This window comes from Pelodiscus sinensis, chromosome 19 (genome assembly GCF_052426305.1).
Source record: "Pelodiscus sinensis isolate ZL-2025 chromosome 19, ASM5242630v1, whole genome shotgun sequence".
NCBI classification, from domain to species: Eukaryota; Metazoa; Chordata; order Testudines; family Trionychidae; genus Pelodiscus; species Pelodiscus sinensis.
In genome coordinates this window covers 30,222,474-30,248,535 of record NC_143070.1, presented here as the reverse complement: position 1 = coordinate 30,248,535, position 26,062 = coordinate 30,222,474, and the positions used below count along the sequence as shown (strand labels likewise).

General features: G+C 52.7%; 8 non-coding genes across 8 annotated transcripts; 3 read left to right on the top strand and 5 right to left on the bottom strand.

Moving 5' to 3' along the window:
* Positions 1-7,602: 7,602 nt before the first annotated feature.
* Positions 7,603-7,818, bottom strand: LOC142821722 (small nucleolar RNA U3). Its single transcript, XR_012898410.2, has one exon. It is a non-coding gene; the product is annotated as a small nucleolar RNA U3 (small nucleolar RNA).
* Positions 7,819-9,738: 1,920 nt separating this feature from the next.
* Positions 9,739-9,821, bottom strand: TRNAL-UAA (transfer RNA leucine (anticodon UAA)). The gene has a single exon. It is a non-coding gene; the product is annotated as a tRNA-Leu (tRNA).
* Positions 9,822-11,378: 1,557 nt separating this feature from the next.
* Positions 11,379-11,452, top strand: TRNAT-AGU (transfer RNA threonine (anticodon AGU)). Its single transcript has one exon. It is a non-coding gene; the product is annotated as a tRNA-Thr (tRNA).
* Positions 11,453-12,659: 1,207 nt separating this feature from the next.
* Positions 12,660-12,741, bottom strand: TRNAS-AGA (transfer RNA serine (anticodon AGA)). Its single transcript has one exon. It is a non-coding gene; the product is annotated as a tRNA-Ser (tRNA).
* A 1,956-nt stretch (positions 12,742-14,697) lies between these two features.
* Positions 14,698-14,771, top strand: TRNAI-AAU (transfer RNA isoleucine (anticodon AAU)). Its single transcript has one exon. It is a non-coding gene; the product is annotated as a tRNA-Ile (tRNA).
* Positions 14,772-15,743: 972 nt separating this feature from the next.
* Positions 15,744-15,815, bottom strand: TRNAE-UUC (transfer RNA glutamic acid (anticodon UUC)). Its single transcript has one exon. It is a non-coding gene; the product is annotated as a tRNA-Glu (tRNA).
* Positions 15,816-17,219: 1,404 nt separating this feature from the next.
* Positions 17,220-17,301, bottom strand: TRNAS-GCU (transfer RNA serine (anticodon GCU)). Its single transcript has one exon. It is a non-coding gene; the product is annotated as a tRNA-Ser (tRNA).
* A 2,658-nt stretch (positions 17,302-19,959) lies between these two features.
* TRNAC-GCA (transfer RNA cysteine (anticodon GCA)) lies at positions 19,960-20,031 on the top strand. Its single transcript has one exon. It is a non-coding gene; the product is annotated as a tRNA-Cys (tRNA).
* Positions 20,032-26,062: the final 6,031 nt, after the last annotated feature.

Below are 26,062 nucleotides of genomic sequence, written 5' to 3'. Positions count from 1 at the left end.
CCCTCTGTGAGGTCACTGCCTCCCAACCAATGAGCTGAGGTGCTGCACAAGGCCCTTGAGATGTCACTCCTGCCCCTGGCCCTGGCATGTGTGAGCTGCTCCCCCCCTTCCCCCGTCACTCAGGGCTGGTTCTGGGGCTCAAGCAGGGAACATCAGAGGCTTCTCAGGGGGCCACATTGCTAGGCCAGGGGCCCTCCTGTGGGGCTGTGAGTGTTGCTGTCCCTGCTGAACGGACACGGCCATAGAGCCTCAGGAGGCTGCAGTGGTGGGAGACACTTCCCTGGTTTCGGGAGGGAGACGAGATGTCAAGGCCCATGACTTGGAGCCAGCTGCTGATACCCACGGAAAGCTGATTTTCAGAGGGGTGTGATCAGCCCTTCCTGTGTATCTGGCTTCTTCAAAGGGGATTAATCAGGAGCTAAAAGTTAAAGAAGGAACATTTAGAAGGGTGAATTTCTTTCCCTGACAATGTTTTCTGTTTGCCCCAGTGGTCTAATGGACAAGGTACTGGCTTCCTATGCCAGGGATTGTGGGTTCAAGTCCCACCTGGGATGACAGTTTCCTTTCACTGACAAGGAGTTTACGTCCTTTTGCTCTCAGAAAGGACGCTCCACAGTTGTCTCCCTCCCAGCAGAAGTTGTTCAGACCCCTCACTAGTCAATGCTGGTGTTAGGTGCAGATCTGAGTGCTAAAAGCCCAGGTATTCAAAGTCAGAACAAAGGGACACATTTTGCTCTAGAAGGCCCAGGAGTGACAGCCAGAGGAAGGTGGCTGTAGCAGAGCAGGGTCTGTCTGGAGACAAAGTGGAGCCTGAGGACGAGAAGGCCCATGAGAGGCAGAGACTCCAGAGCAGGGGGGGGCTAGATATTTGGTCTGGCAAAGTGACAGAAAATCCCCAGGCCCTGAGCATGGTGCGGGCGAGGCCCATGGGGCAGTTTGCCTGGTGGGGTGGAGAAGCTGGGGTGTTCTGGGAGTGGATATGGTCCCTGGCTGTGCTGTGCCGCCTGCTGTGTGTGTGACTCAAACTGTCCCTCGTTCCCTTTTGTGTGTCTGTTACAGTTCCAGTGTCTTTCCTCAGGCACGTTCATCCGGCAAAGACCCCCCCAGCGATCTTGTATCTTCCTTTGTGCAGCTCAGCCACAGACACTGCCAGGGCTGGAAGGAAATTGCTGCACTTTGGGAGTTAAAGGTGTTGTCTGGGACCATAGAGTAGAGCAATTACACCTATCAGGCCAAGGAAGACAGCGTGGCTTAGGTGGCTAAAGCACCTGCCTTGTAAACAGACAAACCAGGGTTTAATTCCCAGTGGTGCCTTTTTACAGCTTTTGCTCACATTTTCCTATGTGTTTCTGGGACACAGAAGAGGCCTCCCCTGGCCACCCATGGAACTGCTGGTTCAGGAAAAGGCTGATTGGGGAGGAGTGTTGGGAAGAAGGAAACCACGGATGAGAAGCACCTGATGGCCACGTACCCTAACTCTCCATGGCTGCAGGAGCTGTAGAGGTTGCACCTCGGTCTCTCTGATCACGGACACCACCAGGGAATCACAAGGGCATGTGGTGCTGGCTCTCCTGTCCCAGCAATTGCAGTCAGAGCCCTGCCTTGCCAGTGCCAGTCACAGCAGCCTCTGCACCTGCTCCAGGCTTGTGGTTTCCTTCTTCCCAATGCTCCTCCTCAGTCAGCCTTTTCCTGAACCAGCAGTTCAGAGGGGGGTAACGTGATAGAAAAGTAGCCATGTTAGTCTAGGGTAGCTGAAACAAAATACAGAAAAAAACCAGTTTCTTGCCATTTTAACTCAGAAAGGACATTATCTCAATGACTTAATTACCTACCTCCTGCTTCAAAAGCCTTTTAAAACTGCACTTTAAAGGGAATCCTCTGAACTGTTATTCATGCTAAAATTCGACACTTTACGGTGGGGTCCTAACAAAGACTCTAGTTATCTTACCCATTACAAAGATAGCTTCCCCAATTATCACCTCTAATATCATTAGCTCACAGACATTTAGCTTCCCCCCCGCATCCCCGTTCTGTTCTGAAATTTGATTTGTCCTTTTCATATGTGTTCGTTTTTTTTAATTGTATCCTTTGGTATATATGGTTGTGACAATTTTCTTCCACTATTTGATCTGAGGAAGTGGGTCTGGCCCACGAAAGCTCATCATCTAATAAACCATCTTGTTAGTCTTTAAAGTGCTACATAGTCCTGTATTTTGTTGCAGCTTAAAAGTCCAACATGCTTTCCATTGCACCACAGAGCCTGATATCTCCACTCTCTGCTTTGCAGCATGGCAATTGCTGGTAGCAAAGAAAGGGGAGCCAGGTCTGTCTCTTTTGGGAGAGCAGGTAGGAAGAGGGAGGAGGCCACTGAGCCCCTGACAGTGAAAATAAGGGATAAGAGATGAGCTGCAGTTGGAGAATATGGGCATTGATCCCACTGCCTCTTGCATGCTAGGCAAGCGCTCTACCACTTCAGCTAATTCCCCTGCTGCATTTACAGTGACCTTCTTGGAGGCACTTCCCTTCTCCAGAGAGACGTCTGTCATCTAGGTCAGTTAGTCTTGGGAAAGGAGAAGGCTCCGAAAAGGCCTCAAGGGCAGATCTCAAGGAGACTCCCTGCAGCAAAGCCATGGGGGGGCTCTGAGATGGCCCCTGCCCTGCATCCTGTCCCACCTGGCCACTGTCATGGACTCTCTGTGAGGTCACCACCTCCCAACCTCCTTTAGCCAATAAGCTGAGGGGCTGCAAAAGGCCCTTGTGATGTCACTGCCACACCCACCCCTGCCCTCCAGGGCTAATGTCCTGCCCCAGGCAGCCCCTTTGCATGGCTGAGCTGCTCCCAGGGGTGAAAGTGACACATTTCTTACAGGGAGTCCTGGGAGATGAAGCTGCTGGAGGGAGCCAGGAGAGCAGAGGCCAGCCTGAGAGCTGAGAGTCAGAGGTGCCCACTGCACTTTCCCACCACAGGTCCTATGGTGTAAGGGCAGCACTCAGGACTCTGAATCCTGCAATCTGAGTTCAAATTTCAGTGGGACCTACTAAGACTCTGCTGGTTGTTACAAGGTCCTGGTGCTTCAGCTTCCATGCACTAAGGTTCAACAAAGAGAGTTTTGTTCCTCTTGCTGGGTGTCTGAGGCCACTGGAGCTCCATCTCCAGACTGAGCAGGTGGGCTGGAAGGGCCTGATGCCATCACAGCTGCAGAGCAGGTCACCCACCTGACCCCTGAGCTCAGCCCATGCTGGAGGCAGCCAGACAGTGTGAGCGGGTCAGAGGGGGTATTGGGGGAAGGGTCCTGAGTCCTGGCTCCCAGCCACGCACCTTGGCACAAAGACCAATGGCCCCTGCACAAAGTGCATTGTGGGGATAAGAGTTGGGGCAGCAGGAAAGGGGCCGGCCCCACAGCACCAGGGCGCAGGCAGGAGAAGATGGGAGTGAATCCTGCTACCTCTGCCATGGCTTGGCCCAGGAGGGATGGGGTCTAGCAGCTTTTCACCCCAGCTTTGTGGGAGGTCAAGTAGGAAGGGGCCTCTGGAGGCTCATAGCCCCCTGGCCTGCTGTGTCTGTGGAAAGGGGGGAAGAGGACACATACCTCTCACTGGGGAACAGGGCGCATGGATCCCACTCGTTCCTGCAGAAAATGAAACAGGCTGAGCATTTTGCAGAGAACAGGCCAGAGCCCTTCTCCTGTCCCTGGAGAGATGGAAATGGGGCCGTTCCTTGTGGGGAAAGAAGTGGGTGTGTAGGGAGTGGGGTTCGAGTTCAAACCTCTCCACAGACCAGAACCCCACATTAGGGGCAAGAAAGAGCCTTGAGTCAGTCAGTGGAGAACACTTGGCTCCTGTTATGCTGTGATGGGATATTAGGAATCTTTTTGCACACAGCCTGGCTAGCTTAGTGGGTAAAACATGAGACTCTTAGTTTCAGGGTCATGGGTTCAAGCCCCATCCTGGGTGATAACTTTCTTTAACTCACATTCTCAGCCTGCAAGCAATTGGCTCTCAGTTTTCACCAGGGTTTTAGAAAGAAAAGTCTAGTCCTGGGGTCCAGGTTTAGTAGAACCAGAGAGAGAAGCAACTGCAATTTCCATCTTCTGAGGAGAAGGGAAGAGGATTTTCTTCTCCTCAGTTCTAGCCACATCAGCCCAGGGAGGAGAAAAAATAACCCTCCGCCCGCTGATTGTCCCCATCAGCTTCTGTAGCTTCACCTATTTTTTCCGGCTTGGGGAATAGCCGGAAAACGTCTAGACTGGCCCGATCCTCCGGAATAAAGCCCTTTTCCGGAGGATCTCTTATTTCTAGAGATCCTCAGGAAAAGGGCTTTATTCCGGAGGATCGGGCCAGTCTACACGCTTTTTTCCGGCTTTTCTCCAAGCCGGAAAAAAAGCGGTGGACATGTTTATTTAAATCCGCGGGGGATATTTAAATCCCCCGCGGATTTCCCTATGCTGACTTACCTGATTTGCATCCCTTTTCTGGAATTTGGGGCCAGTCTAGACGTAGCCCTGGGGGCAGGGTTCTCCCTCAGGGATGCTTTACTCCACAGCAGCGCACAAGACACATGCTGTTGCTGGTGGCCCTGCAAGGCAAGATGAGCTTTGCCTGCCCCTCATACCCTAACTCACTACTTGGCCCCATTTCCTTCCTCCCTTCCTGGGCTGACCCAGTGGCTGACAGGGGCTGTGCCTGCTGATGGTGGGAAGATGGGGGGTGGGACCCTGACGCCAAGAGGGCCCAGCCTCCTCTTTCCTGCTTCGGCCTGGCTCTCAGCACGGGGCAGGCGGGGGGCACCCTAAGAGATGAAGCAGCAGAAGGGAAGCAAGGAACAGAGTGTCAGCTGCCAGCCAAGCCAGGTGAGTAACAAAGGCCGCGTGTGCCCTGACTTCTCTACCCTTCCACATCCTCACCCCTGCCCTGAGCCCCCCCCCCACTCTCACACACTCCCCAAATCCCTGCCCTGAGCTGCCCACACTCCACATTTTAATTTCTTACAGGTACTGTCCTATCACAACCCCTCCCCTGACTTCCTGCCTTGATCCTCCTCCCCCCCCAAGGGGTGGTGCCCAATAGAACAGCTCCTGTAAGAAATGTGTCACTTTCACCCCTGGGAGCAGCTCAGCCAGGCAAAGGGGCTGCCTGGGGCAGGACATTAGCCCTGGAGGGCAGGGGTGGGTGTGGCAGTGACATCACAAGGGCCTTTTGCAGCACCACATCTTATTGGCTAAAGGAGATTGGGAGGTGATGACCTCACAGAGAGTCCATGACAATGACCAGGTGGGACAGGCTGCAGGGCAGGGGTCATCAAAGAGACCACACCCTGCCGCTGCCCTCCCCGCCCAAGGCTTTGCTGCAGGGAGTCTCCTTCCTGAGAGTTGCCCTTGTGGCCTTTTCGGAGCCTTCTCCTTTCCCACGACTAACTGACCTAGAAGGCCGACGTCTCTGTGGAGAAGGGAAGAGCCTCCAAGAAGGCCAAACTTAACACAGCAGGGGAATTAGCTCAAGTGGTAGAGCGCTTGCTTTGCATGTGAGAGGCAGTGGGATCAATGCCCACATTCTCCAGTGTTCAGGGAGATCATCATCATCTTTTTACTGGCAGAGCCAGCCAGGGGCTAAGTGGCTGCCCTAGCCCCCCTCCCCCACTTCCTAGTTGCTCTCCCCAAAAGCCAGCCACACTGAGGCAGAGAGCTGCTGGACACCAGCCCTCCTGGGCCAGGCAGTGCCAGGAACACTGGAGGCAGGGGGCAGGTGGGGCAGAATTAGCTCCATTGGAAAAGTGCTGCCTTTGTGCCCGAGAGGGAGCTTTCCCAATGTCCATTGGTATTTCCTGGGGCTCTGTGTAGGGGATTGGGCTTGGCATCTTCTCCACAGGAAATGCCTCTTCTTTGGTAAGCAGCTCCCAGGAGTTCATGGAACTTCTTCTTCTCAGCTTGGGAAAGGGACAAGCAAGGGGCAACGGGACAGGGGTTTATGTGATGATGACAGGGGTGCAGAAATTATTTTTTCTCCTGCTAAAGAACCAGGGTGAGAGAATGAAACTGATAAGTAACCAAGTTAAAAATAAACCAAAAGGAAGCATTTTTGCACCCAGTGGAACTCCTTGCCAGAGGATGTTGCAAAACTGAAATCTGCAAGAAGGCCCAAAACAAAATTGGATAATTTAATGCAGGAAAAGTCAATCAATGGCATTTAACTGGGATGGACAGGGCAGGTGTCCCTAGCTGGTGCATTCCAGAAGCTGGGAATGGGAGATGGGAAGGATCACTTAATAACTGTCTGCTGTCCTGAGACAGGATTCTGGGCTAGTTGGACAAGTGGCATGGCCCAGTCTGACTGCTTTGATGTTCTGTTTGGCTGTTCTTGTCCCTCTGGACAAGGGAGAATGGTCCCCTGTGACGGACCGGGCCGTATCTGGGCACAGCTGAGGGCGTCCGCTCAGGGCGAATTGCTCAAATCTGGGGCTCCTTATAGCCCCCAGACTGGTGACCTCTCCAAATAGGCCACAAACCAGTCTCAGAGTGCTTCAGCTGCCTGCCTGAAGCCTCACGAGCAAAACCCCTCCGACACCTCAGCAATATCCATGCCCCAGATGGCCCCGGGCCTAATACACAGGTGGGGGGTCCTAGCACCCAATCCCACCTACCCCGAACAAGTCCTGTCTGGTTCCAAGAAACCAGCCACAGATCCCTGGTCAATTTACCCTCTGGACAACTGCCTAACCTTTTATTTCACTATCACACGTTACAGCAGCTGTGACCCAAGAGGTTACTTCAGGCTCCTTCCCACCTCTCCCTCACTGCTAAGACAGCACCTGCCATTTTCAGAAGGGGCAGAGATGGGTGACTCAAACTGCCCCTCCCCTCTACTGTGTGGGCAGCCCTGCAGGAAGCTCTGTGGCACACACAGCACTAGCCCAGCACAGTCAGGTCTGCACAAGATCCATTGGTTTGCTTTGATTGTTGAAGGAGACAACACGGAACTGGCTCCAGCCCCCACTCAGTAACCTGGGGAAATGACTCACCAGGCCTGGGCCCCTCAGAGAGGCAACGATTCCCCACTGGCCAGGGCAGAGCCTCCCTCTCACGCAGTCATGGAGCCTTCTTCCCCTGGACCTGCCTCCCCTGTCACTCAGCTCTCACTGCTCGGTGCTGCCAGGGAGGGGCCTCACTGCTCATCAGTGTTTCTGTTCCAGGAGCAGGGTGAGTTTCATCTTGTGCACCAATATTGAGTCTGTGGGTGCCTGTTCGGGGGTGAGCCCCAGCGGCCTCTGTCAGTTACTAACAAATATCTTAGCTACAAGTTATGGGAGAAAGACACTAACCCAAGGGATAATTAACACCTGGCTGCACCTAGTATCTGTCTCCCCCAGGGCCACTAAGGAACAGATGAGGGACAACGCATGAAGCAGATCTAAGATACTAGCTAAGTTGAGTGTGAGAAGCACAGGGAAAAAGACCCAAAAGCTGGTGAGAGAACAACATGAAGACATCAGGATCAGGGTAGCACATGTAAAACCAGGAATTCAAGAAAAGCCAGGAAAGGATTATAAAGTGAAATCCCTGCTCCTTTCTACTTGAAAACTAATTTTAAACATTTTGACAGTAGCCAACCACTCAGCCTGTGCTCTCTTCCTCCAGCTTCCCAACAGGAAAGAAGGAACAATCATCAACAGCAGACCACAATTACATTAAAACAACACTGTCTGCTTGTTTCATGCTCAGAAGAGAACACTGTCACTCATCCTCATGGCTAGCAAGACCAACCACTTTCAGCTGTATTTCTCTAGTTACCAACTATAGAAATGATCCCTGAAAGCACAGTCTTAACAGCAGCCTGCTCGCTACACACCCACACTCATGTGCATTCACTTTCTCCTCATGAGGAATGTTTTCACACAACATCTGTGTGAAACAGAAATAATCTCAGCAAAATGCTTGTCCCATTCAAACACACTCCACTAGGTTTAGAAATCTGTATATTAGAATATGCTCCATGTCCCTGTTTACAGAAACACGCCTCCTGATTAGCATGTGGAGCACCTGGCAGCCAATCAAAATCTCTTGCTGTTTCTTCCTGAAACTGCAGTTCCTGGGGCTCCTCTAAGTCAGTGGTAACAAACTGCCAGTCCACAGACCAGCAAGGGGCCAGGAACCCCTGCCTGCCGGGCAGAGGTGGAAAATAACTAAGTAGAAATACTTGATCACACTGCTCAAGACCTTTTTTGGGTATTTGTACTTTACTCAAGTCATTTATTTTAGTTACACTTTGATTTTTATTCAAGTTATTTTATTTTTTTTAGACAATATTGTACTTTTTACTCCACTCCCATTTCCAGAGGCACTGGGTTACTCATGACTCACTTCATTCTGATTTGCTAAAGCCCAGCTGCATGTGCAAGCACCAGTCATCCAAGAAATAGCCAATCCACAAGCACAATGCCCCTGCCAAGGAAGAAGCCTTTTAATACCTGCTCCAACACCTTGTCATTCAAACCCAGTATCCCTGCAGGCCCTGCCAGCCTGAGACCTGAGCGAGCAGGGCGGCTGCCCAGGGCTCCATGCTGGCGGGGGAGAGGTGAGGGGTGATATGAGCAGTCTCATGTGACCTTACCTAGGCCAGCAAGCTACATAGGAGGGAAACCCAGCAGCGGGGGTCAGGGGGGACAGAGGCACTTACTTGTGTCGGGTGAATGCTCTTGTGGGAGCAGCAGCAGGCTGGGTGGGTGCCAGGGGCAGGGGCTCCCCATTCCCCCTGGGACAGAGGCCCCTGTGGAAGCCCTATAGGGGAAGGTGGGGCAGGCTGTGCTGGAAGAGGCTGGGGGTGGGTTACTGAGTGGGGTGGGGACTGAAGAAAAGGACCCAGAAGCATGATGCTGAAACTCCCCCTCAGTCTGGAGTTTCACACCCTGACGGATCAGAATAAAGTGCCTCAAAGGAGCTACAGCCCCACAGCCCAGCCTAGGGATGGCTCAGCCAGTGGGTTAGAAGCACCAGGACACAGAGAGACTCAGGAGCTGCTCAGAGACAAGCACTGGCGAGAAGCAGAACAATTCCCCCAGCAGTCGATTGGTTCTGGCTCATTTGCTGGGACTTAAGGAGAACAACAAAGTCCTGAATCAAGTATCAGAGGGGTAGCCGTGTTAGTCTGAATCTGCAAAAGCGACAAAGAGTCCTGTGGCACCTTATAGACTACCTGAAGTGTAGGAGCATAAGCTTTCGTGGGCAAAGACCCACTTTGTCAGATGCATCTGACGAAGTGGGTCTTTGCTCACGAAAGCTTATGCTCCTACACTTCAGGTAGTCTATAAGGTGCCACAGGACTCCTCGTCGCTTTAACAAAGTCCTGAGTCTCCCCCCTGTGACTGGCCCCTGCTCAGCCAATCAGAACTGGGACTAGAACTGGAAGGCTGTGTCTACACTGGTCGGTTATTGCGCAAGAAGGGCCACACTGCCCACTCGCTGCCCACTCGCTCTTGTGCAAGAAGTTTTATAGTAAAGTGTGGTAAGAAAGGGCTTCTTGCACAAGAGCTCAGGACAGGGGTTTCTTGCACAAGAGAGCATCCACACTGCCATGGATGCTCTTGCACAGAAGCACAGCTCACACACACCAGCATGGATGTGTTCTTGCACAAGAACCTGCCAGTGCAGATATAGCCCAAGGGACCTTCAGAGACAAAGTCCAGTCCCCTGCCTCACAGCAGGATTAAACACCATCCTGATCAACGTCTCACCAAAGAAGGGAAGTTACCAGGAGTGGGGTTTGAACCCACGCAGACAAACATCTATTGGATCTTAAGTCCAACGCCTTAACCACTCGGCCATCCTGGTGGTGTGGAGGAGAACAGACATGAGAAACTTTTCTCCCCAAACAGCCCAGGGACTCCCTCTCAGAGCATGTGCCCGTCCCATCCCTGTACCATGGCTTCCCACCGCGAGGGCGAGAGCTGCCCCCTCCTCACAGCAAAGAGGGAAGCAGGGAAAAGGGAAGAAAAATGAGACAAAACCCAACGTCCCCAGGGATTCCGAGGAACAAAGGCCTGGTGGGGAAAATATGCCCCCTTCCTTCACCCAATGTTTTCCCTGCCTTGCATTCGGCAAGCCCCCAGGGATCAGGCCAGTGTTTCCAGCCTTTGTGTTTATACCATGGACAGACAAACCATTCACAAACCTTTGCCAGACCAGTAACATTTTATTTACATATCACTGCGCATGCACAGACTGCACTGAGCACCGCACCGGGCTAAAATCTACTCACCACGGGCGGGCAGATTGCCCTAATTGCCGAGCCCTGCATATCTGCATACGCATTATGCAAATAAGTGTAAATATCTGCAAACGCTGATCTGCTCCCTCCCCCAACCAAGCATGTGCTGGGAGCTGGGAGCAGTTTCCCTGGACCCAGGCTGGGATCAAAGCCACCTCTGCTGGGAGCAGCCCTGGGCCAGATCCGCCCCCTATAGCCCTGGGGGGCTGCTCTCTGGGGGAGGGGAGGGGGTATCTCTTACCTGCCCCCGCAAGGGGCAGGGACTGGGCTGGGGGCACTGCCCTGGGAGAGGTTCCTACATCGCACCGGCCCTGCGGGAGATTCCCCCTCCTGGAAGGTGGCACTGAGGGAGCTCTGAGGCTCCAGGGCAAAGGCCTCCAGCCCCCCAGTCCCTGGGATTAGGAGGCCCTGGAACCAGGCCCCCTGGAGTAGCATTGTGGCCAGGGGGCTCTGACACACAACGGGGCTGGCCCCAGAGCCCAGGGCCTAAGCTTGCCCAGGCTCATACCAAGGGGCTTTCTGTGGTGCCGGGCGGGGGAGGGAGGCCAGGCCCAGGCCGGTGGGAGAAGGGGCAGCGCCTGCCAGGGCAGCAAGGGGAACTGCAGGGAGCGAGACGCGGCGTTTCTGCCTGGATCACTCAAGGGTCCTTCTGTGGGTGAAGCGCCAGTGACACCCCTGTGCTGCTGGGATCTCCTGCCCCTCCCATTCGGGGGACTCTTGCCCTGGCACTCATGAGAGGGCCAACATAGGCAAAGCAGCCTGCCCCAGGCACCTTCCATAGCTCAGCTGGCAGAGCAGAGGCCTGTAGCGGGTGCTCGGCAAGTGCCCTTAGGTGGCTGATTCAACTCCAGCTGAAAGGAGAGATTCTTCTCCCTCCCCCTGGCTGCAGGCCCGGCCTTAGGACCAGGCGGCTGCCTTGGGTCTGTCCCTTTGGGGCCTGGTGCTACAATTGACACAAAGGTTTTGGGTACCAGCTGCCAATCAAATGTCTTGGGCTGCGCAGGCCTTGAGTCATGGCAAGAGCAAGAGCTGGAGGGGAATGGGGAACGGCTGCACTTTGGAATGGGAAGGGGGTGTCTGGGACCATAAAGTAGAACAGTTTGAGGGCTACTTCCAAGGAGGGCACCATGGCTTAGTTGGCTAAAGTGCCTGCCTCGTAAGCAGGAGATCCTGGGTTCAACTCCCAGTGGTGCCTTGTTGCCAGGTCAATGGGCCTTTTCTTCCCACCATTCTTCAACATGTATCTGGAGTTGGTTTTACCTTCAGTTGAGCTTGGTGGTGCCCTCACAGTGGGAATAGGATAGTAGCAAAGATCAGGAGGTGCCCTAGGGGTTTGATTTAGTGAGGCTCATAGAGACTACAGCTACACTAGAAGTTTTCTCTGTAAAAAATATGTTAATGAGGGACTCAATTGCATGAGTCACAATCTCATTTGCATATTTTCAGCCAATGGGATTGCTGTGCAAAAACAAGCAGTGTGAACATTTTTTTGCACAAATTTCCCTTTTTCCACAAGATTCTTATGCTCCCAAAAAAGAGGTATCCTGATCTTGCAGAAAAAGGGGGTTTTGCACAAACAGAAAACTTCCATGCTGCTTGTTTTTTGCACAACAACCCTAGCACAAAACCAGTTTGTCAGAAAATATGCAAATGAGATCATGATTCATGTAAATGAGACCCTCATTACCAGGGCTCTGCAAATAATGTAATCTACTCGCCCATGGATGTAAGTAATTACATCCCGGAAGAGCTGGAGCAGAGCGATCTGCACATGCGCAGAACGATCTGCGTGTGCGCAGAGCGCAGAACCATGCGAAACCACGTGGCTGGCGAGCAGAGCTCCCCGCTGCTTGGCAAGCCCTGCTCATTAGCACGTCTTTTGCTGAGAAAACTCACAGTGTAGACACAACCGGAGACTCTGGTGCTGGTCATGCAATAGAAGCACATTATGTTCAAACAGCTGCCATGTGAATGTACCTGAAAGTCACAAGGATCAATGATCTGTGTGAAAGGCAGGTGGCCAGTAATTAGAGCCCCATGTATGTTGTGTGCACAATGGAAGGTAGGAATGTGCACCGGGTAGTCTGATAATTGTGTTTAGTGAAAAGTAATAGGTGTAATCGCAGTGCGCAGGAGGGTTTTTCTTGCGCAAGAAGGGGCAGTGTAGACGCTCCTTCTGGTGCAAGAGTCTCTTCTGAAAAAAATGGTGGCTCATTAGCTATGCAAATGAGGCTCAGTAATATTCCAAACTTAGCTTCATTTGCATATTACTCATGGAAGAAGCTGTGAGTGTAGACATAGCCCAGGTGTCCCTTCTGATGGGACTGGCAGGTTCTTCTCCCGGGTCTCAGAGTTTGGGTACCTTGTTGGCCTAGGAAGGGGTGTGACCAAAACACAGGCCTCTCTGTGAGCAGGATTTGAACCTGCACAGGGAAACCCTATTGGATTTCTAGTCCAATGCCTTAACCACTTGGCCATCACAGGTCTGAAACTTAACAGCTCAGGGAAACTGGTAACTAATTCCAGTGTGCAGGCCTGACATCACCTGACAAAATTCACACAGGAAACCATTTCAACAGTCATGCATAGGAGTCCTGGCTGCTCTGGTCTGAGGCTGCCTTGGAGGTGAGTTCTGCTTCCAGGGCTTCTCTCCTCCTTCTTGGTCTTCTCCCTTCCTTTCCCTTTTCCTCCTTCTTCCTCTTCTCGTCTCCCCTTTTCCTTCTTCTCCCTGGTCTCCTTCTTGGACCCCAGTTATTAGAGTGAAAATTGAGTCCTGTTTAACCAATTATTTTAGTTAAATTTTATTAACCAAAGATAACATACTATTATGATTTACCTAACCAATCATATCCCACCACCTTTGTTGATTTTCCCCCAGCAACATTAATGATACAGCAGACAGAAACAGTTACAAACCAGACAGTGATCACAGACAAACAATAGGAAAGTGAGGATGATAATCATAGAATGCCAATTGCACAAACACTGATAAGCAGTTTTTTGCCAGACAAAGTGCTGTTAACTAAGTTTTCTCTACCCACCCTGAGATCTGTTTCTTACTTGGTGACAGTGGGTGTCCTTAGGATCCAAGCCCCTTCTCACAGCCTAGTGTGACCCTATTGAAATGCTATTTAGATGGAATGTGAGCCCAGGCTTTACAGTTAATTGCTGCCTCTCTGCAGAATGGTAAAGGTTAGATTTGCTGAATAGCTAGAGGCCTTCCAATGGATACACATCGTTACGAAGAACCTTTCCAAGCACGAGATACCAGAACCCACAAGCACAGTCAACACAACTGCAAAGGGACTCAAACCCTGTAGTCATCCAACCCAAAGTCAGATGCTTTATCTTTTAGGCCACACAGTCTTGGCCTGTTTACAAATGGACTTTTTGAAGTGTGTAAGAAGGGAGCAGTCTAGCTAGCCCCGCCCCCTTTGTTCTGCCAAAGCCGGTTGGGTGGGGTGGGGTTGGGTGGGGCTGGTTATGGGACAGTCCTGCTTATGGGGAGGCAGAGCCCTGTGCCTGTCTCAGGGCGTCCCAGGGAGGCTCCTTGCAGCCCAGGAGAAGAAGGGGGCTCTGGGTGGAAGGAAACAAGCAAAGCTGGTCCCAGTGGGCATGAGCTGAGGCTCCAGTTCAGCGTAATTGAGTCACTGCAGGCTCATGTAGGTCCCATGTTGTAAGGGGCAGCACTCAGACTCTGAATCCTGTGAGCTGAGTTCAAATCTCAGTGGGACTTGCTGGGGCTGGGTTGGTTGCTGCAAAACCTTCCAACTTTATGAGCTTTGGGCTCCTCATAAGTAGAATCCCCAGAGAGAGAGTTTTGTGTCCGATGCCCCCTGGAGCTCAGTCTGATGCTATGGTCTGCCTGGCTGAGATGGGCTGGGCCCTAAAACGTAACCTGCCTGGAGCTTGCTGCTTACCCTTGTGGTCTCTTTTGTGGTCCCCAGGAGCTGCCAGCCTCTGACTCTTGCCCCCCTCGCGCTAGCAGGTGCCCCCCCCCTCTAAACAATCTTTTAAATTGGTCTTTCTGGTCCCTCTCAGGGTGTTTTTCTCCTCAGCAGCAGCGCACAAGAGAGAAGCTGTTGCCAGTGGCCCTGCAAGGCAAGATGAGCTTTGCCTGCCCCCCTCAGCCTGACTCGTTACTTGGCCCCATTCCTGCCTCTCTTCACAGTGGCCGAAAGGGGCTGCGGCTGCTGCCGACACGGAAGAAGCTGGGAGGCAAGGTGCTGGCAGCAAGAGATTCCGGCTGCCTCTTTGCCCTGGGTCTGCCGGCCACCAGCCACCTTGACCAAACCTCAAACCAGCTGGACGAGCCAGCCCACGTCACAGAGAGTCACTAGTGGCCCTGTCAGAGAAGAGCCATTGGCAGCTGCAGAGACGTCCCTGCAGCTGCCTGAGGTGCCTTTCTTGAAAGGGCCACTGGTGAGCTGCACTTCTGTGGGCCGGCTAGCTCAGCTGGTTAGAGCGTGGTGCTAATAACGCCAAGGTGATGGGTTCAAGCCCCATGTTGGCCACAGGGGTGTTTGGTTTGGTAACTTCCCTTCCTTTAGCTGCCTGCTATGGACAGGGAAACAGAAACAAGCAAAAGGCTGAGAGCTTTGCAGGAAGCAGGGCAGAGATCTGGTAGGGGGAGGCTCCAGCCTGTACAGCTCCAGTGGCTAAAAGGGCCTTGGCCTGGCTTCCTGTCCCCAAAAGCAGGGCAACTGATGCCCAAATTCCTGCTGCTGCAGTGGCTACCTCAAGGCACCAGCTGGGGGGCAGGCTCTGGAGCCCAAGCCACATGGGGAGACTCAATATGACTGGGAGGCCTGGAGCGTGTGAGCCCTGCACAGAGGCTGCTGCTGGGGGCCTGCTTCAGTGGCCCAGCAGCTCAAGTTCACCTGAACCAGCTTCTCCCCCTGGAGCCACCCCCCAGCGCTGCTGAGGCCCCTGATATGAAGCAGTGGGACCATCAGAGGAATGTGCCAGCCTCAGCCCTTCCTCCCAGCCTCCTCCCCCTCCCAGGGTCTTTCCCCAGCCCCTCCCCAGTTCTACAGTCCCCACATAAAAACCAGAGAATTTGTTCTTTCAAGGGAAAAGTCCTGATTGTGTTACCGCGGGGGGAAGTGGGAAAGAGGGTTTGTTGGGGGGGAGACACAGAGGGCAAAAAATGAGGAGTAAAGTCAGTTGGAACGAAGGGGCTGGGTTTGAGCTACTTCAGAAAAAAGGACTCTGCCCCTGGAGCTGCCCTGTCCTCTCCAGAGCCCTTAGTCTGGCACCGGGGAGGCCTGAGCCCAGACAGTGCCCAGCCAAAGGGGGAGGGAAGGGTTGGGGGATGTTCTGAAAGGCTGCTGGCACCATTAGACCCTTTTTTTAGCAGTGAGGGAGAGGTGGGAAAGGAGCCTGAGTTAACCTCTTGGGTCATAGCTGCTGTAACATGTGGCAAGAAAGTTGACTAAGGCCATGAAAGTTGACTATGGAGTTGTTTGGTAAAAGTTGCCAGGGGCTTCCCTGACTGGGAATTGAACCCAGGCCAGAGCAATGAAAGTACTGGATCCTAACCACTAGACCATCAGGGAAACATAAAGCATGTCTCCTTGCTCACCTACACTAGCCTTTCACAGGCCATTTAATGTCCACTTCAGGATGCAGGGAGGGTCCATTCTCCCTTGCCCAGAGGGGACAAGAACAGCCAAATAGAACATCAAAGCAGCCAGACTGGGCCATGCCAGTTGTCCAACTAGCCCAGGATCCTTTCTCACAACACCAGCCAATTTCATTGTCCGGAGGGAATCCTCAGGACAGACAGTTATTAAGTGATCCCTCCATTCCCAGCTTCAGGTATACATCAGCTAGGGACACTTGCCCTGTCCATACTGGTTAAATGCCTTTGATTGACCTTTCCTGCATTCAATTATCCAGTTCTTTTTTGGACCAAATACCTAGCCCTCCCACCCTCCCGCTCTGGAGTCTCTGCCTCTCATGGGCCTTCTCATCCTCAGGCTCCGCTTTGTCTCCAGACAGACCCTGCTCTGCTACAGCCACCTCCCTCCGGCTGTCACTTCTAGAGCAAAATGCTTCCCTTCATTCTGACTTTGCACACCTGGGGTTTTAGCACTCAGAGCTGCACCTGACACCAGCATTGGCTAGTGAGGGGTCTGAACAGCTTCTGCAGAGAGGGAGAGAGAGAGAGCCATTGTGGAGCATCCTTGCCAACTGTCTCAGAAAGCAGAGGAATGTAAATTCTTTGTCAGGTGGGACAGTGCCAGAGACAGAAATTCACCTTCTAACTGTCCCTTCTTCAACTTTTAGCTCCTGATTAAGCCCCTTTGAAGAAGCCAGATACACAGGAAGGGCTGATCACACCCCTCTGAAAATCAGTTTTCCATGGGTATCGGTAGCTGCCTCCAAGTCATGGGACTTGAAATCTCGTCTAGCTCCCAAAACCAGGGAAGTGTCTATCACCACTGCAGCCTCCTGAGGCTCTATGGCCCTGTCTATACAGCAGGGACAGCAACACTCACAGCCCCACAGGAGGGCCCCTGGCCTAGCAATGTGGCCCCCTGAGCAGCCTCTGATGTTCCCTGTGTGAGCCCCAGAACCAGCCCTGAGTGACGGGGGCAGGGAAAGCAGCTCACACATGCCAAGGGGCTGGCCAGGGGAAGGACATGAGCCTACAAGGCAGCAGTGACATCACAAGAAACTTTTGCAGCACCTCAGCTCATTGGCTGGGAGGCAGTGACCTCACAGAGGGACCATGGCAACAGCCAGGTGGGACAGGCTGCAGGGCTGGGGCATCTCAGAGACCCCCATGGCCTGGCTGCCTGGAATCTCCTTTGTGAGGTTTCCCCTTGAGGGCAGAAGGGATTGAGGGTCCCATCTGGGAGTGTCTCTGTGGAGATTTCCCCTGTGGGGCAGGCAGGGTTGCAGGAGAGGCTGGCACTGAACCTCTGAGAGAGGCAAGAGGAAGGGCTGCAAACACCCGATGAGGATGGGATTCGAACCCATGCGTGCAGAGCACAATGGATTAGCAGTCCATCGCCTTAACCACTCGGCCATCTCATCTGAGCTGTTACAATTTGCTTCAAATCACCTGAAGTCAGCACTTCAGGGAACCTTTCTGCCACTTGCTGACTGGCCAAGGACACCCAGGGCCGGAAGGTTTTGGCTTTTCACAATGTTCCCTGGGCTGTTGTACAAAGCTCAGTGCTCGTAACAAACCCAAACACCCCCTGGCTACATCTACCCTGTTTTGTGCTGTTGCACAAGAGAAGTGCTTTTCTGTAAAAGCAGCCATGGCAGTGTGGACGCTCTCCTGCACAGGAAAGCTCTGACGGGCATTTTAGATATTTGGCTTTCTTGAGCAAGAAACCCCTGTTGCCCGTCCACACTGCCACCTTGTGGACGAGTTCTTGCACAAGAGGGCTTATTACTCGTGGGGAGAGCAATAACTTCTGTGCAAGAAGCCCTGTTGTCTGATGCTGCACTATAAATTTACTTGCGCAAAAATGTGCCTTCAGTGTAGACGCTCTGCAAGATTTTACACAAGAGCAGTTGCTCTTGCACAAAAAGCCTGCAGTGTAGACGTAGCCCTGCAGTGTAGACACAGCCTGAGAGAGACAAGGAAAGGAAGTGGCCAGAGCCTCCCCCCAGCAGGCTGGCCCTCAACAGGACGGGCACGTCTACACAGCACCCTCACCTCGAAGAAAGCTGTGCAGTGTGAGTGGGCTGCCCGGGACCCGAGGGGAAGGTCTGTGGGGAGTTTCCAAGGCAACAATAGCTACAAAGTTTCATAATCTACACTCACGTGACTGTGATTGATTCCTCCATTAGCAAGTGTCTCTGAAGGGATGAGAAATGCAGGGCCCAGGTGCAGGGAGCCGGGTCACATTCTCCTGCCTGAGTCTCAGTCCTGGCTGAAGCCTGGCTACAGAGAGAAGAGGCCAGTGCAAACAGCCCCATGGCAGCGAGGGAGTCAGTAGGTAGGTGGGTGGGTGGAGCAGGGAGCTGGGGGCAGAGTTCAGCTCTAACTCACTAGGGGTGCATCCCATAGTTCAAAATAATCAATGCGCCTACAGGCAGTCCCTGGGTTACGTACAAGATAGGGACTGTAGGTTTGTTCTTAAGTTGAATCTGTATGTAAGTCGGAACTGGCGTCCAGATTCAGCTGCTGCTGATCAGTTTCAACAGTGGCTGAATCTGGACGCCAGTTCTGACCTACATACAGATTCAACTTAAGAACCCCAGGCATCCCCAAGTCAGCTGCTGCTGAAACTGATCAGCGGCTGATTCCAGGAAGCAGAGGGATCCCCTCAACACACACACACAGTCCCAGCCCCAAGCCTCCCCCATATCCCAGATCCTGTGCCCTGACTTCTCTACCTCCCACATCCTCACCCCTGCCCTGAGCCCCCCCCCCCCCCACTCTCACACACTCCCCAAATCCCTGCCTTGAGCCTCCCACACTCCACATTTTAATTTCTTACAGGTACTGTCCTATCACAACCCCTCCCCCAACTTCCTGCCTTGAGCCTTCCCCTCCCTCCTGCCCAGCCCAAGGGGTGGTGCCCAATAGAACAGGCCCTGTGAGAAATGTGTCACTTTCACCCCTGGGAGCAGCTCAGCCATGCAAAGGGGCTGCCTGGGGCAGGACATTAGCCCTGGAGGGCAGGGGTGGGTGTGGCAGTGACATCACAAGGGCCTTTTGCAGCCCCTCAGCTTATTGGCTAATGGAGGTTGGGAGGTGATGACCTCACAGAGAGTCCATGACAATGGCCAGGTGGGACAGGCTGCAGGGCAGGGGCCATCTCAGAGCCCCCCCCCCCCCCCCCCCCCCCCCCCCTCATGGCTTTGCTGCAGGGAGTCTCCTTGAGATCTGCCCTTGAGGCCTTTTTGGAGCCTTCTCCTTTCCCACGACTAACTGACCTGGAAGGCCGACGTCTCTGTGGAGAAGGGAAGAGCTTCCAAGAAAACCATTGTGCATCTAGCAGGGGAATTAGCTCAAGTGGGAGAGTGCTTGCTTCGCATGTGAGAGGTAGTGGGATCGATACCCACATTCTCCAATGCGGGGAGAAATTTCCATTTTTTCTTTTTACCAGCAGAGCCAGCCGGGGGCTAAGTGGCTCCAGTAGCCCCCCCTCCCCGGCCCGGTCCCCACTTCCTACTTGCTCTCCCCAAAAGCCAGCCACATTGGGGCAGAGAGCTGCTGGACACCAGCCCTCCTGGGCCAGACAGTGGCAGAAGCACTGGAGACAGGTTGCAGGTGGGGCAGAATTAGCTGCATTGGAAAAGTGCTGCCTTTGCTCATGAGGTAGCAGGATTCACTCCCATCTTCTCCCACCGGCTCTCTGGTGCTGAGGGGCCGGCCCCTTTCCTGCCGCCCCAACTCTTATTCCCACAATGCGCTTTGTGCAGGGGCCGCTGGTCTTTCTGCCAACGTGCATGGCTGGGAGCCAGGACTCAGGACCCTTCCTAAAATATACAAATCCCCGCCCCCCATGACCCTCTGTTCCACTCACACGGTCTGGCTGCTGCCCACATGGAGCTCAGGGGCCAGGTGGGTGACTTGCCTTGCAGCTGTGACAGCATCAGACCCCTGCCACACGCCTGCTCAGTGTGGAGACCAAGCCCAAGGGTGGCACCTGGGATGTGAGTTACACAAAAGCCTCTTGTCTCTTGTTCCTTATCCAGTTCCCAACATTGGCTGCAGATGCCAATTTCTGTGGCGGTGTAGCTCAGTGGCAGAGTGTTTGACTGCAGATCAAGTGGTCCTTGGTTCAAATCCAAGTGCCCCCTTAGAAAGTTTCCTTCTAGTTGAAATATTTTCCTTTCCAGTTCCATCACACTCTGGCTTTACATTGCTTGAGGTTCTTGACATTACTAAGAACCCATAATGCAGAGCTACTCAACTTTGGAAGCCCTGGTGGCCACAATGAATGGCATTTCACCAGGATGGACAGGGCAGGTGTCCCTAGTTAGTGTATTCCAGGAGCTGGGAATGGGTGACGGGAGGGATCATTTAATAACTGTCTGTCCTGAGGATTCCCTCGGGACAATGGAATTGGCTGCTGTTGTGAGACAGGATCCTGGGCTAGTTGGGCAACTGGCATGGCCCTGTCTGGCTGCTTTGATGTTCTGTTTGGTTTCTGTTCTTGTCCCCTTTGGGCAAGGGAGAATGGACCCTCATCACCCTCATCCTGCGCAAGGCTAATGTAGGTGAGCAAAGAGGCATGTGTCAGGTGTCTCTGGTGGTCTAGTGGCTAGGATACAAAACTCTTGCTGGTCTGGTCTGATTCCCACTCAGGGAAACCAGCCTGATGTTTCACATGGCCACTGTCTAGTCATTTTTCTCACCTCAGTGTCTCATTGTCACATGTAACAGCAGCTGTGACCCAAGAGGTGACTTCAGGCTCCTTCCCACCACTCCCTCAATTCTAAGGCAACACTTGCCATTTTCACATGGGGCAGAGCTGGGTGACTCAAACTGCCCCTTCTCTCTCCTGCATGGGCAGCGCTACAGGAAGAGGAAAAGGGGCTGACACTCTGCTCCATGCTTCCTTTCCTCTGTTTCACATCTCAGGCCTTTTTTCTCTTTCCTTATTCATAGCAGGTAGGTACACAAAGACGAGGTACCAAACCAAACAGCCTTGGCACTAGCATGGGGCTTGAACCCATAACCTTGGCATTACTAGTATCAAGCATTAAACTCCCAAGCCAGCAGCCCCACGAGAGATCTCTTGGAAAAGACACCAGAGAAAGCTACAGGGACGTCTCTGCAGCTGCCAAGGGCTTTTCTCTGATGGGGTCACTAGTGACTCACTGTGATGTGGGCTGGCTAGTCCAGCTGGTCTGAGGCTTGATCAAGCTCATCTTGCCCTACAGGGCCACTGACAACAGCTGCTCTCTTGTGTGCTGCTGTGGGGAAAAGCTTCCCTGACAGCTGCTGAACTAGCTTGGTGGGGGACAGTGTTAAACTGAAGATTTAAAGGTGTCTGGTTCATTTCCTGGCTCTGGCAGGAGACCTTTGTTTCCGGGGCTGAGCTGTTGGTTGGGTCCTCTGTAGAGAGCCTGTCTGTCCCCCCTAAAAGGGCCTTGCCTGCTCTGCCTCATCCAGGGGAGGGGAAAAGAACTCTCCTTAGAAGTAGAGTCAAACCAGCCACCTAGGGGCAGCTGCTCCAGTCCTCTGCTCTATAAGCTGAGCTATGGAGGGGCCTGTTGGGGCTGCTTCTCTGTCCTGGTATCTCTGTCCACAAGGCCAGGAACAGAATCCTGGAATCACCTTCTGCCCAGACTCACCCCCTTGGGAACGGCTGGTTGCGGAGGTGAGGACAGAGGGTCTGTGCCTGCCTGCCAGTAGCTCCTGGGGTGGGGGGCAGGGCTTTGTGTGTTGGTATCACACGTGACATCACGAATGCCCCGATGCACATGACTTGACACCCCCTCCTGGAGCAGCAGCAGGCTGGGAGGGCGGCGCGCTGGGATGGAACAGGCTGTCAAGCCTCTTTGGCTCCTGCCATCTGCTGCTACATGGCACCAAATTTTGGAAAACCCTGTTCTTTGGACACGTCCCTTCTGCCTCGTAGAAAGAGCGTCCTCTTCAGTCTGGACGTGGCACTGAAAGAAGTAGAAGGGGATTGACAGGGGATGGAGAGTGTGGGGAGAGTGACTCAGGGGTTTGTTGCTCTGGTTAGAGGTGTGGCCAAAACACAGGCCTTGCTGTGAGCAGGATTTGAACCTTTGCAGGGTTAGCCTATTGAATTGCAAGTGCAACACCTTAACCCCTTGGCCATCACAGCTGTGAGCTCAGCAGTGTGTGGGCACCAGCAAACAAAAGGTCTGAGGGCCACATAGTCGTTCCCTTCGGTGGGGCCCTGCTAGTCTGTAGCTGTAAAAGCTTAAAAACCAACAAATGGTCCTAGAATGAGAGAATCCTGCCTTGTGTCCATGTTTGCTGTCCCAGAGAGCGGCCCCATGGCTAAGCTGGCCCAGGCACCTCCCAAGTACGGGGGAGGTGAGGGAGGCAGCCCCCAGTGGTGCCTGGCCAATGTGTCTGCTCCTCCCACCATCCCCCCTTATGTAGCTGGAGGCAGCTTCCTTCAGTTGAGCTTGGCCATGTCCTCACAGCAGGAAGCCAAAGGCAGCAAGAGCAGACTTCTGACCCCTAGTCAGGTGCTCTCTGGTCTTAGTTGGACTCACTAAATCGAACTCCTGAAGGTTGACCGCAGCCCTTCCTCCCCAGCTGGGTGTGGTTCTTGTTCTTCTGCACAGCCCAGCCCTTAGAGACCAAGGACATGCCAATGGGCATCTACAGCACACCCTTGTTGAATTGCTGGAAACACAAACCAGACACACAGCGGGTTTGAGCTGGTTCCAGCTGAGGAACAGGTTTGCCTGGTTTATGTGTATTGGTGCCAGAAAACATTAAGGGTTTGTATTCATTTAAAGAGTCCACATACAACAGAAATCCAGGGTGCAATAGAACTGGAGAGGTAAATGTTTCTATTAAAGGAAGATTTCCTAAGGGGGCACTTGACGTTGAACCAAGAACCACTTGATCTACAGTCGAACACTCCGCCACTGAGGGTACGTCTAGACTACATGCCTCTGTCGCCAGAGGCATGTAGATTAGGCTACCAGACAGAGTAAAATGAAGCGGCGATTTAAATAATCGCCGCTTCATTTAAATTTACATGGCTGCCGCGCTGAGCCGACAAACAGCTGATCAGCTGTTTGTCGGCTCAGCGCGATAGTCTGGACGCTCCCCTGCCGACATCAAAGGGAGTTGTCGACAACCCAGGTATGCCTCATCCCAGGAGGCATACCTGGGTTGTCGACAACTCCCTTTGATGTCGGCAGGGGAGCGTCCAGACTATCGCGCTGAGCCGACAAACAGCTGATCAGCTGTTTGTCGGCTCAACGCGGCAGCCATGTAAATTTAAATGAAGCGGCGATTATTTAAATCGCCGCTTCATTTTACTCTGTCGGGTAGCCTAATCTACATGCCTCTGGCGACAGAGGCATGTAGTCTAGACGTACCTTGAGCTACACCCCCACACAAAACAGATACCTGCAGCCCGTATTGTGCACTAGTCAGGTGTCGAAGCAAAAACACGCTCCTCTGTGTTTCGGCAGCTAACAAACAGCTTTATTAATTAATAAAGCACAGCATGAGCCAAACGTGGTCACAGCAGAGCCGGGCCCAGTAAGGCTGCTAATACAATCAATCCTAGTATCTTTATACCCTTAGCCAAACAGTCTGACGTCAGGGCATCCAATCACAGAAATCCTCAATTAAATTTGGAAAAAAACATAGCTTTATCAACAAGATGGCGGACAGGTACGAGGGAGTACATCTCCTGTCCCAACCAGCCCAATTAACACATACCAATAGCCCATCCTGTAGGCCTCTTCTCACGGGGTGACAGAAAGAGTACGTCTAGACTACAGGGTTTTGTCGACAGAAGTTTTGTCGACAGATACTGTCGACAAAACTTCTGTCGACATAGAGCATGCAGACACATTGAGTTCTGTCGACAAAGCAAGCTGCTTTGTCGACAGAACCCTGTAGTCTAGACGCAACCCTACAGGCAATAACACCTTCTGTCGACAGAACTCTGTCGACAGAAGGTGTTATGCCTCGTAAAATGAGGTATACCAGCGTCGACAAAACTGCTGAGTTCTGTCGACGTTATGTCGACAGAACTCAGCGGTAGTGTAGACGCTGGTATAGTTTAGTCGACAAAAGTCCACTTTTGTCGACAAAACTCAGTAGTCTAGACACACCCAAAGTTCACTCTGGTCTACGTGCTTGAGAGAAAAGCTGAAATGGTTTCTGATATACAAGATGGCTTCTAGCTAAACATAAAATTGCTTCTACACAGGGAACACGAGGCTTTTGTGTAACACACATCTCAGGTGGGATGGACTCTCACTGACCCCAGACTGAGATGGACCCTAACGAGGAATTTGTCCTGAACGCAGCAGAGCTGGGGCAGGACACAGGTTCTGTCTACACAGAAAAGTTATTTTGGAATAATGGCCATTTAGAATAACAATGCCAAAGTCTGTGCAGCAATTCCGTTAATGTGAAATAATCTGAAGTAATAGATGGTTTATTCCAACTTCTGTAAACCTCATCCTACAAAGAATAACACCTATTCCCAAATAGCTATTTCAGAATAATGCGTGTGGAGATGCTCCACTTCCGCTATTTCAAAATGGCCCCTCCCTAGGCCCATTCTAAGTTATTTCTACCAGGGCTCTAAATCGAGATAACTCGTCTACATTACCGGAGCCTGACTCGGACTCATTCTGAAGTTTCCCTGCAGTGTAGACGTGCTATTTTGAAATCACTGTTCAAGAATAGCTTATTCCAAAATAAATGTGCCATGGAGATGTAGCCAGAGAGCCCTGAGAGATGAAACTGTTGGGCTATGTCTACACTCGCGGCTTCTTGCGTGAGTAATATGCAAATGAGGCTAAGCATGGAATCTAGCTGACCCTCATTTGCATACCTAATGAGCCACCATTTTTTTCAGAAGAGGTTCTTGCGCAAGAAGGAGTGTCTACACTGCCCCTTCTTGTGCAAGAAAAACCCTCTTACGCAATGCCGTTCTTCCTGAAAAGTAATAGATGTAACTCATTCTTGCACAAAAGCCTCTTCTGAAAAAAATGGTGTCTCATTAGGTATGCAAATGAGGTTTGGAGATGTTCCACATTTAGCCTCATTTGCATATTACTCACACAAGAAGCCGCGAGTATAGACATAGCCTTGGTGGGAAGCCAGGAGAGCAGAGGCCAGCCTGAGACCTGGATATCCCAGGTCCCCACCAGAAGCTGTATGTGTAGGTCCCATGGTGTAAGGGGCAGCACTCAGGACTCTGAATCCTGCAATCTGAGTTCAAATTTCAGAGTGGGACCTCCTGAGACTCAGGTGGTTGCTACGAGTTTCAGGTGCTTTGGCTTCCATTCCCTGAGGTTCAACAGAGAGAGTTTTGTTCCTCTTGCTGGGTGTCTGAGGCCACTGGAGCTCCATCTCCAGACGGAGCAGGCCGGCGGGAAGGGCCTGATGCCATCACAGCTGCAGGGCAGGTCACCCACCTGACCCCTGAGCTCAGCCCATGCTGGAGGCAGCCAGACAGTGTGAGCGGGTCAGAGGGGGGTTTGGGGGAAGGGTCCTGAGTCCTGGCTGCCAGCCACGCACCTTGGCAGAAAGACCAAGGGCCCCTGCACAAAGTGCATTGTGGGAATAAGAGTTGGGGCAGCAGGAAAGGGGCCGGCCCCTCAGCACCAGGGCACGGGCAGGAGAAGATGGGAGTGAATCCTGCTACCTCTGGGATCTAGCAGCTTTTCACCCCAGCTTTGTGGGAGGCCATGTAGGAAGGGGCCTCTGGAGGCTCATAGCCCCCTGGCCTGCTGTGTCTGTGGAAAGGGGGGAAGAGGACATATACCTCTCACTCGGGAACAGGGCGCATGGATCCCACTCGTTCCTGCAGAAAATGAAACAGGCTGAGCATTTTGCAGAGAACAGGCCAGAGCCCTTCTCCTGTCCCTGGAGAGATGGAAATGGGGCCGTTCCTTGTGGGGAAAGAAGTGGGTGTGTCGGGAGTGGGGTTCGAGTTCAAACCTTTCCACAGAGCAGAACTCCACATTAGGGGCAAGGAAGAGCCTTGAGTCAGGCAGTGGAGAACACTTGGCTCCTGTTATGCTGTGATGGGATATTAGGAAACTTTTCCCGCATAGCCTGTCTAGCTCAGTTGGAAGCACATGAGACTCTTAATTTCAGGGTTGTGGGTTCAAGCCCCATGCTGGGCGGTGCCCTTCTTTA